The sequence below is a fragment of the Lissotriton helveticus genome, chromosome 3_1 (genome assembly GCF_964261635.1).
Source record: "Lissotriton helveticus chromosome 3_1, aLisHel1.1, whole genome shotgun sequence".
Classification (NCBI taxonomy): Eukaryota; Metazoa; Chordata; class Amphibia; order Caudata; family Salamandridae; genus Lissotriton; species Lissotriton helveticus.
Window position 1 is genome coordinate 767232321 of NC_136061.1, and position 12313 is coordinate 767244633.

Here is a 12313-nt window from a genome sequence, read left to right on the forward strand (position 1 = left end):
GGTTTTCCAGCTGTAGGGAAAACAATGACTCTTGCCTCTTTCCAGGCTTTGGGGAAGTACTGCTGCTGCATACACGCATTGAATATCTCTGTAAGTTGATCCTCTGCAGCATCTGGGAGCATCTTGATGGCTTAATTTGTTTTTCCATCCTTTCCTGGAGCCTTGCCATTTTTTAGTTTCTTTATTAGGGCTAGGACTTCACCTGTTGAGCATTCCTCAATGGTTGAAGCTTCGGTTTCTGGCGGGTGCTCCAGGTGGTGCTTTGTGACCTCTTGTTCGACTTCTGTTGCCATTTTGCTTGCCTGGTTGGGCCTGAAGGATGCCTCCAGTGTCTCGGCGAGGACCTCCGCCTTGTCCCTGTTGCTGCATGCCAGGTGTGTCTTTCCTTGTATGGGTGGGTTTGGTTCTTTCTTTCCAGTCAAGCGTCGGGTCATTCTCCATTGAGAGTTGTCAGAGTCCTTTAGGTTGGCTGTTGCTGCTTCCCATTTCTCACCTCTGTGCTGGCTTATTTGCGTCTTCAGCTGTCTTGTCAGTTCGTTGTATCTTTTCAGCAGATCGGGGGTGCGGTACTTTTGCCACTCTCTCCGGGCTTTCTTTTTGACAGCTATCGACTTCTTGATGCCATTCGGGAGGTCGTAGATGGAGCAGCGTTTGGGCTCTTGCTGGGGAATGCTGCGTTCGATAGCAGTATGGACTGCAGCTGTGAAGTTGTGGACCGCCTGATGAATTTCTTCGATGCAGTGTATGGGGCCAGGGGCCAGTGTCTCCTCCAGGCTTCTCTTGTAGAGACTCCAGTCCGCCTTCTTGTAGTTGTGCCTGGTGCCCTGTTGTTGGTTTTCAATCACATCTCCAACTGTGATCACTACTGGGTTGTGATCAGATGTCAGCGCTGTCAAAGTCTCAAGCTCCATAGATTGTGATAGGTTCTTCATGACAACTATGTCCAGGACATCGGGTTTGTACCGTGCAGCACCTGGGTAGTGTGTTGGGCAAGTTGGGCCTGCCACTACAAAGTCCTTCTTCCTAGAGTGGGCAAGTAGAGCGTGTCCTTTTGTGTTTGCAGTGCGAGAGTTCCATCACTGGTGCTTGGCATTAAGGTCTTTTCTAATTAGTGTTGGTATGTTGGGATCTAGTAAGGCATCCAGGTCCTTTGGGTGTAGCTTGTCTGGGGGTGAGTAGGCAGCAATCAGACGTAGAGGGTCTGCTGGTGTCTGGATCTGTTTCCCCTCTCACCTCCCCTATTGAGAGCGCTAATTGCAAACTGCGCGATGGAGACGAGGCAGGTCCACTAGAGCAGCAGCTGGGGTTTGATAAATGGTAAAAACACTGTGTGTGTGCGCAAGGGTGTGTGTGTGTGTGCCTGTCTGTGTTGTGTGTGTGCAAGTATGTCTGTGTGCACGACTGAATACTTGTGTGTGTGGATGTGTGGTATGAATGTCCTTGTGTACTGGTGCGAAGCAATTGTTTTGCCCTCTGCCCGTGAATCTCTAGGCTTCGCTCAATGATGGCAATTCCTGACAATAATGGTGGCTATTTTCCCTAGCACAAGTCGTGTAATTCCTGGCAGCATGCGGACCCTGATACACTGGTGGTAACTCCTGGCACAATGATGATAATCCATTACAACATACTGATCGTGGTACAAAGAACATACCCGGTAAAATACTGGCCTTGGTGCAATGGTGGTAATTCCTGGTAACATGTTAGCCCTAACACAATGGTGGTTATCCCTGGTAACATGTACAGAATGGCATGCTGGTGGGAATTCCTGCTAAAATGCTGGCCCTAAAAATCTCTGGCAACATGCTCGCACTGGCGCAATGGCGGCATTCCCTGGAAATCTGCTGGGTTTAGCACATTGGTGGTAATTCTTAGCAACATGCTGGTCTTGGAACAATGGTGGCAATCCCTTGCAACCTGCTTGCCATGGCACAATGGTGGTAATTCATTGTAAGATGCTGGCCCTCGCACTGTGGTGGTAATCCTTGGCAACATTGACAATCCCTTGCACAGGCACCATGACATATGTGTTCGCATGAGCCCAATAAGAAAGCTTTGGTAAAGTCAATATTGTTTTTCCTACTGCGTATATTCAATTTCTTCGGGTACAATGATTTTGCCTGTTTCTAGTGGAGGACACCCCTGTATAACTTGAGATTTCAATGAGAAAGGCCTCAAGCATGAGTGATGCAGAGAACCTGCTATAGGCAATCTGATCATCCTCTGAGTGATTTGTTTTCCTTCTGTCTTCTCATCCGTTCCTTATTGATAGTTTTCTGCTAGTTCCACTGCTAGTTACTCTTGACACAGCCCACCTCCTACCCCACTCAGGCGGCAATCCCAGCAAAATGGCGCTGGTGCCTGCCCTACCCTGTCTTGGCATGCACCAATAGAAAAGCCACAGGTTCATGTTTCCCTATTTATTCATGAACATGAGCTGACAACGCTTCATGACGCAGTCTGAAAACTTAATCTGTCTGCATGTGTTGTTGTCATTAGCCCGAAATACTGCAAACACCTCTTCAAAAAGCGTTGTTGACATTGCAACAAGGCTATTGTGCTCTGTGGGCTTACTGTTTCCGCTGTGACAGGATCAGGCTGACATTTTAATTCCTGAAGGTCACATGGGTACTTGATCTTACAATATTTAGAAGTTTAACCAGGGTTGTGTTGTGTCTGCTCATGTATCACAGGGCAGAGGCGCAGCCAGTTTGTCATAAGTCCATGTGCAAGGATGGAAATGCCTCGCTCCCAACCAGGCCGCGGTGTGAATGGTGAAATACAGCAATAATCAGGGTTCAGTGGGCCCCTACGGCCTCTGGGTCGTGGTGCCACTGCACCAGTGAGAGCTCTGCCCTTGATGTAGCAACCATGAGCATTTTTTGGGCAAACCTATCAGCTACATTAACAAAAGTCAATTACGTTTCTCAACAGAACAAGCAGAATTAAGCCAGATATATTATAGTAGTTTGAATTTTATAAGCCATGGACAGTGACTATCAGTCGATATTGTAGTATGTGAGTTAGAGATTATGGAACCCTTGTGGTTCCCGATGTAGTCTGTAGAACAGTGACATAAGTGCATGGGTGTGGGCAATAGAATTCATGATGTAGAATAGTCAATTCACAGTTACACGCTGGTAAATAAAGATGTGTAATACGAAGCTCCGTGTGTGGTGTGATCATTTGCATGTTCCCAGGCTGGGGTAGGACACTACAACTGGTGACGTAAACTATGTGACACGTAGAATCAAGAGTGCTTTCCGGGAGAGTTTGCTGTGGTCCAGAAAACTGCATGAGCCACGGTCAAAGTGAGAATCGACAGTTAGTGCATGTGGAGTCAACGCGCCTCTCCAGCCTGTGCTAGGCCTGTGAAGAAAGTGAAGGCTTACAGAAAGTGTGTTTGTCGTTGGCTAGAAATTTGCTGATAAAGTAAAGACAAGAGGTACTGCACCACAAGGAGACACAGAGTCGTCATTCATACAGTGCGACAATGATAAAGGCAGCGACAACCAGGTACAGAGAAGCGCTAAAGACTCTGTTAGTCAAATACAAGGAAGCGCCATAAGCAGAAACATTTCTAACAGTAAGAAACTCTGAAGGCAGTGACAACCAGGTGCAAAAGAATGCTGCAAGCTGAAGCAGGTAAATGCAGAGAAACATGAGAGGTGGCGATAAGCCAGATATAGAGAATACGATCACGCTTATCAGAACCTCAGTAAAGAGAGTCACCCGACTTCAGCACCAGGTGTCGCCTCCTAAGCAGAAGTATGGGGTTGTGCTTACGGGGCTGATAAATCACTTTGGACCGACAGAAAGGCCATGAGCAGCAGTCGCAATAGTGACATTTTTCAATGGCTACTGAAAAGATCTCAAGCTATGGCACCGCCGCCTACCTGAAACCACCGACTTCCATTGATCCTGTCAAAAAGCAAAATATTGGTGTTGGAAAGTGAGTTATTGGTAGGGATAAGTATGTACCTACTACTATTAATAAGGCCACCAACATGCTATTGGATCCAGTAAAAGCTTACGGTAAATTAGCCCCTTGCTCAACCCTTGGTCGCTGACAATGAGCTGTCAGGCTTAACTTAGTAGCCAGGAGTGTAAAGCATTGAAAAACACCAATACATCAAATAAGTAAGACACAACACACAATAAAATTCCCACACCAATTTATAAAAATAGGAAATGTTTTTATGAACAAATAGACACCAAAACAACACAAATCCAATGTAGGAAACCAGAGAGATGAATTTTGAAAGATTAACCACTTTCTGGTGCTTAAAACATATAGTGCTACTCTGGGACATCTGGTCGTGCTTGACCGGGACAAAGTCAACATTGGAGGCAGACTGCAATGGAGCCCTGGTCAGATACATTAAGCGGCAGGCCCCAGTCAAAATTTTACATTCACACTAATAAACTTTTCTGGACCTTTTTCTTCCAATGTTGCTCAACCCTACCCTGCAGGCTGGATTCAGTGGAGGTTCGCTGGCTTGACTTTCTGCAAGGCTCTGGTCAAATCCTGGAAGTCTTGAGCTCCAGAGCCTACAGCGGGGAGAAACTGATACCCTGGCTGGGTCGCAGTTGAAGGTAGCCAGCTTGACCCTCGGCGTCAGGTTGGTCACCCAATGAGTTTTTTCACAAAAGTCTTCAAAGTTCTCCAAACTTCAGTAGGTGCTTTCTGAAGGTATCCTTGTGGTTCCAAGTAAACAAAATACAAATCTCAAGGTCTGGAATCACCTAGGTGGTCTCTGGGATGTCTGGACAACAACTTCCACAATGCGCCTGGCCAAATCTTTAAAAGTCCACTGGACGCACTCCAGGATGGGGACTCTTGGTGGAGATGGTGCAGGTGGGGTCTGTTAACCTGTAGCTTGCAGGGAGTCTACTACTTAATCCTTCTGAATCAAGGCAAAGTCCCTAGGGCTATAGTACCAGTTTTTTCAGCAGGCACAGTCAGTCAGAGTGCAGGCCTTTGGGTGCACATTCAGATTACAGCAGGGCAGTCCTTCTTCTCGTTTTAGTTTCAGGCAGCAGATATGAGCGACTATGCAGCTCTCACAGATTTATTCAGTGTACTGGGGCAACAGGCAGGGGGGCACGTCTGTCCAATGAGATGCTAGGTACCACCCAAAAGAATGACAACTTCCTCCAAAGTATGACATAATCTTGTCCCACAAAGCACTACACTTCCAAAATCCAACATGGATCGTTTCTCTCCAGAGGAGTAAGAGCTGGTTAAACCAACCCACAGCATGGCTCATTTCTATTAGCACTCCTCCCCTGAACTCTGCGAATTCCGCTCCTTAGCCTGCCATTTGGCTGGGAACAGGATGTGGGGATAGGTATGCTTGGCACTCCTTACTGATCTGCTCTCTCTTTGAACTCGGTTTGATTTCCTGCCCCATCTATATGACCTATTGTCTGTAGCTTCAGAGCTCTCCCTATCAGATAACCTCTGCTCTTGCCAGGCCACTTATCACCTAATCAAAAGAGTCTCGCTAAGCCTGTTAAGGCTGACCAATCAGCAGAGACTACTAGAATGCTAGATTTTGGCTTACAGCAGAGAAAGTTCTATACCATATCCTCTGTACTAGTTATGATAAATTCAACAGTGGCAAGCTGTTGAATTTATCAATACCAACCTTTTAAGTCTTTGAATGATATCTTACTCCTTTCCTAACAATAGTTATACCTAAATAAAATATTGCAATGTTAGCCAATAGAGCTAAGTATCTACAAAGGGGAGCAAGGAAAGGTGATGTTTTCCCTCACCAGGATATATAAAACATATTTTATAAGGTCCCTGTTTATAGTTACATGGCCCCCACCCTGGTACACCTAGGAGAGATATCGAGGGTGCCTAATATGTAAAAATAAGGTAGATTGTCACTATTAAATTAAAGTGCCCATACAACCAAAGTCGAGCTTGCATACTGTTTACTTTTAAAGACAGTCTGCAAAGCCAGGCTGCCTTTTAAATGATAGCAGGCACTCAGCAGTGCACACATGCAAGTGCAGGAAATCTACTGGGCCTCTAAACTTCCATGCTCTAATATATACTAGGGACTTATAGGTAGTTTGAACTCCCTAGCCCTATCATATACTAGGGACTTATATGGGCTGTCAATAGCAATTGTGAGAATTTACTTTTAAAGACAGGATGCAAGGCAGGACTATTTTTAAAAGGGCAGCAGGCACACAGTGGTGCACACATGCAAGTGTAGGAAATTTGCTGGGCCTCTATCCTCTATGCCCTGTCAAATACTATGGACTTATATGTATATTGCACCCCCTGACCCTATTATCTACAATTGCAAAAAACACAGTTGATGGACAGAATGTAGAACAATGTCATACATTCACCCCAGTACAAGGATCTGGGCCTAAATCCATCTTTTTTTAAACTCCACACCACCCTGGGTTAGACACTGGCTATATGCAAATCAGCTCTGACCCTGTGCCTCATGGGAACAGTCCAGTCCGAACTACCAAACCATGTCTTTCCCAGACCGGAATCAAGCATCCAAGGACCGGTTTCTGGCTATCAGCCTTCATTCAGCCTGGATGGCTTGACTCCAGTGGTGTGGAGAGCCTGGGACTCACGTCTGAGCATACCCAGCCCACTCGGGGTGAAAATTGCAAAAAACACAGTTGATGGACAGAATGTAGAACAATGTCATACATTCACCCCAGTACAAGGATCTGGGCCTAAATCCATCGTTTTTTTTGCACTCCACACCACCCTGGGTTAGACACTGGCTATATGCAAATCAGCTCTGACCCTGTGCCTCATGGGAACAGTCCAGTCCGAACTACCAAGCCATGTCTTTCCCAGGCCGGAATCAAGCATCCAAGGATCGGTTTCTGGCTATCAGCCTTCATTTAGCCTGGATAGCTTGACTCCAGTGGTGTGGAGAGCCTGGGACTCACGTCTGAGCATACCCAGCCCACTCGGGGTGAAAATTGCAAAAAACACAGTTGATGGACAGAATGTAGAACAATGTCATACATTCACCCCAGTACAAGGATCTGGGCCTAAATCCATCGTTTTTTTGCACTCCACACCACCCTGGGTTAGACACTGGCTATATGCAAATCAGCTCTGACCCTGTGCCTCATGGGAACAGTCCAGTCCGAACTACCAAGCCATGTCTTTCCCAGACCGGATTCAAGCATCCAAGGACCAGTTTCTGGCTATCAGCCTTCATTCAGCCTGGATAGCTTTACTCCAGTGGTGTGGAGAGCCTGGGACTCACGTCTGAGCATACCCAGCCCACTAGGGGTGAAAATTGCAAAAAACACAGTTGATGGACAGAATGTAGAACAATGTCATACATTCACCCCAGTACAAGGAACTGGGCCTAAATCCATCGTTTTTTTGCACTCCACACCACCCTGGGTTAGACACTGGCTATATGCAAATCAGCTCTGACCCTGTGCCTCATGGGAACAGTCCAGTCTGAACTACCAAGCCATGCTTTTCACAGGGTCAGACCGGAATCAAGCATCCAAGGACCGGTTTCTGGCTATCAGCCTTCATTCAGCCTGGATAGCTTGACTCCAGTGGTGTGGAGAGCCTGGGACTCACGTCTGAGCATACCCAGCCCACTCGGGGTGAAAATAGCAAAAAACACGGTTGATGGGCAGAATGTAGAACAATGTCATACATTCACCCCAGTACAAGGATCTGGGCATAAATCCATCGTTTTTTTGCACTCCACACCACCCTGGGTTAGACACTGGCTATATGCAAACCAGCTCTGACCCTGTGCCTCATGGGAACAGTCCAGTCCGAACTACCAAGCCATGTCTTTCCCAGACCGGAATCAAGCATCCAAGGACCGGTTTCTGGCTATCAGCCTTCATTCAGCCTGGATAGCTTGACTCCAGTGGTGTGGAGAGCCTGGGACTCACGTCTGAGCATACCCAGCGCACTCGGGGTGAAAATTGCAAAAAACAAAGTTGATGGACAGAATGTAGAACAATGTCATACATTCACCCCAGTACAAGGATCTGGGCCTAAATCCATCGTTTTTTTGCACTCCACGCCACCCTGGGTTAGACACTGGCTATATGCAAATCAGCTGTGACCCTGTGCCTCATGGGAGCAGTCCAGTCCGAACTACCAAGCCATGTCTTTCCCAGACCGGAATCAAGCATCCAAGGATCGGTTTCTGGCTATCAGCCTTTATTCAGCCTGGATAGCTTGACTCCAGTGGTGTGGAGAGCCTGGGACTCACGTCTGAGCATACCCAGCCCACTCGGGGTGAAAATTGCAAAAAACACAGTTGATGGACAGAATGGAGATTAATGTCATACATTCACCCCAGTACAATGATCTGGCCCTAAATCCATCGTTTTTTTGCACTCCACACCACCCTGGGTTAGACACTGGCTATATGCAAATCAGCTCTGACCCTGTGCCTCATGGGAGCAGTCCAATCCGAACTACCAAGCCATGTCTTTCCCAGACCGGAATCAAGCATCCAAGGACCGGTTTCTGGCTATCAGCCTTCATTCAGCCTGGATAGCTTGACTCCAGTGGTGTGGAGAGCCTGGGACTCACGTCTGAGCATACCCAGCCCACTCGGGGTGAAAATTGCAAAAAACAAAGTTGATGGACAGAATGTAGAACAATGTCATACATTCACCCCAGTACAAGGATCTGGGCCTAAATCCATCGTTTTTTTGCACTCCACACCACCCTGGGTTAGACACTGGCTATATGCAAATCAGCTCTAACCCTGTACCTCATGGGAACAGTCCAGTCCGAACTACCAAGCCATGTCTTTCCCAGACCGGAATCAAGCATGCAAGGCCCGGTTTCTGGCTATCAGCCTTCATTCAGCCTGGATAGCTTGACTCCAGTGGTGTGGAGAGCCTGGGACTCACGTCTGAGCATACCCATCCCACTCGGGGTGAAAATTGCAAAAAACACAGTTGATGGACAGAATGTAGAACAATGTCATACATTCACCCCAGTACAAGGATCTGGGCCTAAATCATCGTTTTTTTTGCACTCCACACCACCCTGGGTTAGACACTGGCTATATGCAAATTAGCTCTGACCCTGTGCCTCATGGGAACAGTCCAGTCCTAACTACCAAGCCATGTCTTTCCCAGACCGGAATCAAGCATCCAAGGACTGGTTTCTGGCTTTCAGCCTTCATTCAGCCTGGATAGCTTGACTCCAGTGGTGTGGAGAGCCTGGGACTCACGTCTGAGCATACCCAGCCCACTCGGGGTGAAAATTGCAAAAAACACAGTTGATGGACAGAATGTAGAACAATGTCATACATTCACCTCAGTACAAGGATCTGGGCCTAAATCCATCGTTTTTTTGCACTCCACACCACCCTGGGTTAGACACTGGCTATATGCATGCATGCCTGGATAGCTTGACTCCAGAAAGACATGGCTTAGTAGTTCGGACTGGACTGTTCCCATGAGGCACAGGGTCAGAGCTGATTTGCATATAGCCAGTGTCTAACCCAGTGTGGTGTGGAGTGCAAAAAAACGATGGATTTAGGCCCAGATCCTTGTACTAGAGTGAATGTATGACATTGTTCTACATTCTGTCCAATAACTGTGTTTTTTGCAATTTTCACCCCGAGTGGGCTGGGTATGCTCAGACGTGAGTCCCAGGCTCTCCACACCACTGGAGTCAAGCTATCCAGGCTGAATGAAGGCTGATAGCCAGAAACCGGTCCTTGGATGCTTGATTCCGGTCTGGGAAAGACATGGCTTGGTAGTTCGGACTGGACTGTTCCCATGAGGCACAGGGTCAGAGCTGATTTGCATATAGCCAGTGTCTAACCCAGGGTGGTGTGGAGTGCAAAAAAACGATGGATTTATGCCCAGATCCTTGTACTGGGGTGAATGTATGACATTGTTCAACACTTAGTCCATCAACTGTGTTTTTTGCAATTTTCACCCCGAGTGGGCTGGGTATGCTCAGATGTGAGTCCCAGGCTCTCCACACCATTGGAGTCAAGCTATCCAGGCTGAATGAAGGCTGATAGCCAGAAACCGGTCCTTGGATGCGCGATTCCGGTCTGGGAAAGACATGGCTTGGTAGTTCGGACTGGACTGTTCCCATGAGGCACAGGTTCAGAGCTAATTTGCATATAGCCAGTGTCTAACCCAGGGTGGTGTGGAGTGCAAAAAAACGATGGATTTAGGCCCAGATCCTTGTACTGGGGTGAATGTATGACATTGTTCTACATTCTGTCCATCAACTGTGTTTTTTGCAATTTTCACCCCGAGTGGGCTGGGTATGCTCGGACGTGAGTCCCAGGCTCTCCACACCACTGGAGTCAAGCTATCCAGGCTGAATGAAGGCTGATAGTCAGAAACCGGTCCTTGGATGCTTGATTCCGGTCTGGGAAAGACATGGCTTGGTAGTTCGGACTGGACTGTTCCCATGAGGCACAGGGTCAGAGCTGATTTGCATATAGCCAGTGTCTAACCCAGGGTGGTGTGGAGTGCAAAAAAACGATGGATTTAGGCCCAGATCCTTGTACTGGGGTGAATGTATGACATTGTTCTACATTCTGTCCATCAACTGTGTTTTTTGCAATTTTCACCCCGAGTGGGCTGGGTATGCTCAGACGTGAGCCCCAGGCTCTCCACACAACTGGAGTCAAGCTATCCAGGCTGAATGAAGGCTGATAGCCAGAAACTGGTCCTTGGATGCTTGATTCCGGTCTGGGAAAGACATGGCTTGGTAGTTCGGACTGGGCTGTTCCCATGAGGCACAGGGTCAGAGCTGATTTGCATATAGCCAGTGTCTAACCCAGGATGGTGTGGAGTGCAAAAAAACGATGGATTTAGGCCCAGATCCTTGTACTGGGGTGAATGTATGACATTGTTCTACATTCTGTCCATCAACTGTGTTTTTTGCCTATTATCTACAATGCACTTATAGGATCTGCCATTGCCAATTGTAAGTATACTGTATTACATGCAGCTTTTTAAACATAGCAGTGGCCCTGGGCCTGGTTAGCAGAGCCCAGGGTACAGTCAGTGTCCATGACCACCAGTATCATTCAGCAAGAAAATGGGGATGAACAGGGCAAAAGGATGACTTTCTAACAATTGGCGACCAATGGACTGCCTGGGTTTAAGCATTCGATGATTTTATTGATGTGCTCGAGAAAGCAAATGACAAAAAGATCATTAAATATCTAAAGAATTTAGCTGGTGAAGGAGTAATTGAAGTGATAAAGATAATACCACAAGGTGATGAAGTGATGTGCCGTCACATCAAAGAAGCGCTAAACACCAAGTTCAATCCAATGCCGTTATGTCGACTATGAAAGGTATATTTTCAATCAGGAATGGCAGAGAGCTGGTGAACGAAGGGATCAGTTTGTAGAAAGACTTGATTGGCTCATACATCATTGATAGTTCAATAAGTTCAACAATGAGGAGGCTATGCAACTCAGAGTCATAGATTAGTACCTATCTGATTCCTTCAGGGGACAAATGCTGAAAGAAACACTAAGCTTGGAGAAGTACTCAAGGCTGTCAGAGCGGAAGAAAGGGCTGACAGACTGGCAGCTAACATGAAAGCCAGAATGGCTCAAAATGAATCAGCACTGAGTGTGAAAAGTAAGTCATAACACAGCAGAAGGCCATTAAGTAATGTCTCCAAAGAAAAAGATTTTGTGTTTTTTATGTGGATTTTCCTTTCCACATGAGGGTAGCTGTCTCACCATTGGACAGATCTGCAAATGCTGCGAGAAAGAGAACCATTTTGTAACAGCCTGCAAAGCGAGGGAAAGATCAAGTGCGTCACTTGGAGAAAACAAAATGGAGGCAAGATCAAGTGTGTCACATCGAGAAAACAAAATGAATGCCAGAACGTTCCAGTCGCGGCCTTCTATGCACGCCCACAAGGCCAAGTGGCAACATCAGTTGAGGCAAGCAGATACTGAAAGATGTTGATTGTTGTCAAATTCTTTGTCTAAGTGTCCATCATCGTCATTGTCAAGCAGCAGTATGGAAGATGGGTGTGGGATGTCAATGTTGACTGCTGTCCGACGTGCAAATGTAGGATTAGCTTCTTGCAAGGAGGAATGCAGGTCAAAATTAGGTCAACAAGTGAAAGTGCGAAATTCATTTGGACACTGTCCTGTCCCAATATCACACTGAAAGTGAATGTGTGTTGCCTACTTCTTATCATAGACAGTGGTACATTGATAAACATAATGCCAGTAGAAAAGTACAACGAATTGTCTTCAGTGCCCCATTTAACTCCATTGAAAACCAAAGTGTATACGTAGGCTGCATCGACGTCACT